At 48.2% G+C, this 4551-nt stretch overlaps 1 protein-coding gene across 2 annotated transcripts in view; it reads left to right on the top strand.

The window, feature by feature from the left end:
* The first annotated feature begins 228 nt into the window (after positions 1–228).
* The window catches only part of SYNE1 (spectrin repeat containing nuclear envelope protein 1), a 429147-nt gene continuing 424824 nt past the window's right edge, over positions 229–4551 (top strand). The window contains exon 1 of one of the 2 annotated variants that reach the window (XM_081829165.1): positions 229–434. The gene's annotated coding sequence lies outside the window, so the exon portion shown is untranslated. The remainder of the gene's footprint in view (positions 435–4551) is intronic. The other variant, XM_081829163.1, reaches the window with a different exon arrangement.

Genomic DNA, 4551 nt, shown 5'->3' with positions numbered 1-4551 from the left:
ATAAATAGAACTAAGATGGCAAGTGCCTTCTCAGGAAATCTAAGCTTTATAAACAACAACAAAAGCCTGTAGTCTGACCAGTCTCCCTAAAAATTGTTTGCTACTGATCTGACAGGCAAAAGGTCAGCTGTTACGCTCTTTTTGAAAGTTGATTTGAAAGGAGTGTGCTAAATGTCCTCACTGAACTGCATCACTTCCTTCCTGGGACCATCGGGGAACCTCCCCAGCCTTTCAAGATAGGTTCTGCTTAGAAAGGTCACCCGGGCGGTGGGAACTCCAGGCAAAAGTTAACGGCTAGTGCAGCGCATCTCTTCCCCGGCGCTCTCGGCCATTCCTTCTCCTCCTCTCCCCGCGTAGAAAGGTTACCGAGAGGGTGGGTCACGGCTCGGGTTTGCAGCTGTGGAGAAACGCCGGAGGCCGTGCATCTCCAGGAGGTAGGGGAAGCCTGCGAGAGCGCCTCCAGGCCCCGGTCCCCGCTCTTCCAGGGACCCGCTCATCCTGGAGCCGGGCGCGGGGCGCGGGGCACCGGGCCGGGGAGGGGTGTGGCGGCGCAGGGGTAGAACCCGCATCCCGCCGGGGGGCTGAACCCGCCTGGCCGATCTCCGAAAGGAGCTTTAGTGCAGGGGGCGGGGGAGGGGGGGAGGGAGGCCTAAAACCCCAGGGTGCATCCGAGGGGAGGACCCGATTGCAGAGGGAGGGCAGAGTCGCCGAGCAGCTGGGCGCAGGAGTGAGCGAGTGTGCGAGCCGCCCAGGGGAGCGCGGCTGCTGATCTGCCGCGGGCAGGGAGACGGCCGGCGTGTTGTACTCCGTAACCAGGGCGGCCCGGCTCCCCGCAGCCCTGCAACCGCTCGCGAGCTCCCGGAGCCCGCGGCCGGCCGTGCGCTCGCTTTGCTGCCGGGAACCTGGACGAGCCTGGGAGAGTGAAGGTAAAAGGAAAGGAGGAAGAGCGAGAGAGACATGGAAGGAAGGAGAGAGAGAGAGAGAGAGAGAGAATATGAATGTGGGTGCAAGCCGAACAATTTGCAGACAAATTGTAAGCAAGTTTGTACTTGCATGCTGGGGTTGTGCGTGCTTAATGGGAGGGAGAGGGCGGTGATGGTGGTGTGTGTACGTGTATGATACTCAGGGATGAGGAGATAAGGAGGTGGGGAGCGTCCTCCCTGCATCTCGTACGTAGATATCCCTATTAATATCCCCCTCTCGGATTGTCATTTCCGCTTGTGGCACTTCTCTTGGGCTCCAGTGATGCAGAAGCGAAAGGCAGCCACCCTCTTGTGATGGTCGGTACTGTTGCTTCTATCAGATGGGAGATGCAGGGCGTTGGACAAATTCTAGGAGCCTCCCTTCCTCCACTCTCGACTGTTTTAGGAAGGGCTAGGGGGAGGGGAAATGGGTAGCATGGCCCAGGGCTTGAAGACCGTGCGGAGGCCGGGGCTTCAGACTGCTGGGGGTGTCACGGTGCAATTGCTTCCAGGCGGAGCCTTCGCTAGAGGGCAAGATAACTTTCATCTCCTCTCCGGAAAGACTGGTTTCAGACGGAGGTTTTGCATTGCTGCGGGAGGAGTTCTGTGAAATGGTGGTTCACAGGGCGGCAGGTGCATGGCAAAGGGCAGGAAAATATTGCGAAATAAAGCAGCTCTCGGCCGCTAAGCAAAGAAAGCCCGTCGGGAAACCGGGTTGGGTGTGCTGCCCCGGGGTGACAGAGCTTGGAGGCTCCAAGTTCAGGCCCAGGCTAGGGAGAAACATCAGCTGTGAACCCAGTGTTAACATCCTGGAATGTTCATTTCTGAGCTTTTCAGTTTGGGGTGGAAAACCTGTATGTATCTGACGTTCTTCTGTGAACGTTAAGAAAGTTCTAAGCGAATTATTTTTCTCTTCTTGAGTGTCTATATTTTTGTCTTCATCTTGACTAAAGGAAGCATTTGTATACAAAAGCGAGACTTGCGCAAGAGACAATGTAGTAATTTTCAGTTAAACAACAGTTATTAATATGACCCACATCTGTATAAAATGCTGATCTAATCCTTAGTCATGAAGATTCTTCTTCCAGAGGCTTGCTGTTCCCCATGATGAAAAAGATAAATAGTATGGATAAAAAGTCCCTGATATTGCCAGAATAGTGTAATAAACACACATAGCTATTTTTTTTCTTGTGTTTTTGAGCCCGTTTCTCACTTTGTGGCAAATTTAGAACAAAATGTACCAGATCAATGCTAACTTAATATGTTTCATGCTGAAGATAAAAGGCACGTCTTCAGACTGACTCAAATAATAATATTGCTAGCTTTTGATAATATTTGCTCCGCTATTACATTATAGACTCATTTTTATCTCTCTTAACTAATGATTTTTCACAAACTGGCTTGTTTCTGTTCTCATTGTCCCCATATAAAAATTCTTGTCACTTGATTCCTTCCTCTTGCCAGGGAGCAAGGGTTGGGAAAAGGTAGTTTACCGTTCAGAATCTTTCAAGAATTGCTTGTGTTGAATGTGCAGGACCGGCTCTCTAAGTCTGCAGCACACATAGCTTCTTGGAAATGAAAGGAGGTGTAACTGAACAGGATGTAGGAAGCCCACGGATGGGCAAGTTTGGTAGCGTTTTCTTAGCTCTAGATATTACAGCCACACCCCGTGGCCTGACCTTGACAGGCACATGGGGCCCAAGGCTCCCCTGTGAGGGAATCTGCATTTCTCTTCCTCTTAGATGTGTTGTAGGTGCCCTTCCTTGTGATCTAATCCAACCAGAGCTAGTGTTTGGCAAGGGGTGTGATATATGTACTCTAGCAGAGTAGGGGAGGAAGGTAGCAGATATCTTGGGGCCTGATTTGTACTCCAAGCTTACCAAAAAAAAGTTGAATCATGACGCTTCATATCTGTCATGCTGATCAGCTCTGTACTTCATCTTTTGCTTACTTGTTTGCATTTTTGTTCTTCCATAAAAAGGGCTGATTCTTATTACCCTGTACAGTTCATAATAATGAATAATTCACAGTACTATTCACTGATAACCCGTACACATACATTAGTAGTGTATTTATATTAACTCCAGATGTCCTTCTCCTTCCCTACTGCTTAGCCATCTTGGTGTTTATTAATTGGTACCATTGCTAAAGGATGAATACAGAAAAACAATAATTAAATTTAAAATTAGACACTTAATGTGACTCACTCCAGCAAAGGACTTAGATGTAAGGGGGTGGACGTATATTTATTGGCTTTTTTATTTTTGTTTAATAGTGAATTTTAATAGGGGTCCTATCCTTATACATATTTAGACGTCTATTTTAGTAACATTTATGCTTCATGCTGCTCTGAATCTGTTTGTGTTTTATGGTCTCAGTCCATCGTTTTCAGGTAGAAATGAACCACATCATCTCTGGTGGTCGCAGAGTTTGCAATTTTCTGCTCTAGTTTCCCGATACCTAAAATTGTAGTTGCATTGCTTTACAGTGTGCTCTTGGAGCCTAGCAGTGTTCTTCCTAGTGTTTTCCTCACGCATTTCTTTTTAGGAGCACAAACAAGAAACTGTTTTGGCAGCTGGTTGTCCATTCTGCTTAGAGACTGGAGATATCGAGTTTTGATGATTCACTCCTGTGCTTTTCACAGGTGCCGCTAGAAGAGTATGTGGTTCAGATAGGAGAATCCCCCGTAGCAGACAGTATTCCCCCCGCTTTCTGCACAATCAATACAGCAGATGGTTATTAATCGGGCATTCAGTTTGCTCGCACAGTTCCGTGGACAGATCTCACCCTACTTTGTTGCAGTATTATTGATAACCTCTACCCCTCTGATGCATAAGCTCTAAGAAGGGCTTATCTGTCACGTTCATTGCTATTTCCTCAGTACCATTGTCCTTTATGAATAGTTTCTCGATACGTTTTTAATGCTTGAAATAAGCATTGGGCTCTCAATCTCTGCTAGGTGTGGTGGATGTACTTAGCTGCAGTGGGATCTTAGTTCCTTCTCCTGGAAGAATTTGGAGATCGTGCTGGGACTGTTAATTGGTACACAATCCATCAATGTCTACCTGATTCTCCCTTTCTATCCCAGTACTGGACCCCTCCCCACCACACCGCTGCCCACAGTCTCCCGCACCTACGAAAAACTTTTTAAATTTCCCTGGGAATAGTGAGCTTGTTGACGGTGCCGGGCCTTCCTCTGATGTTCTGGCTCTGTAGGTCACGCCCACAACCAGAACACTGCTAGGTAATCAGTCAGTTCCACGAGTGAATTTCAAGCTCTCCGTGACTTCGTACCAGTCATTATTTCAGCTGATACTTGTGCCGCCATCGGCTTTGCAACTGACAAGCCCACCAGAGAGCGCCTCTCCGTTTTGGCCCCATTCTCATATAGCGTATTGGAGAAACTGAGGCCAGGAGAAGGAAAATGGAAGCCAGTTATTTTCTGGACCTCTGTTACATGCAGACGATCTCCGAAGAATATTACATATTGATCTTTTAAAATTTAACTTAGGCAGGGCGCCTGGGTGGCTCAGTCGGTTAAGCGTCTGCCTTCGGCTCAGGTCATGATCCCAGGGTCCTGGGATTGAGC

This window comes from Leptonychotes weddellii, chromosome 8 (assembly GCF_054177405.1).
Source record: "Leptonychotes weddellii isolate Sample4059 chromosome 8, ASM5417740v2, whole genome shotgun sequence".
Taxonomy (NCBI): domain Eukaryota; kingdom Metazoa; phylum Chordata; class Mammalia; order Carnivora; family Phocidae; genus Leptonychotes; species Leptonychotes weddellii.
Note: the sequence above shows the minus strand (reverse complement) of the source record. Positions and strands in the feature narration are given on the sequence as shown.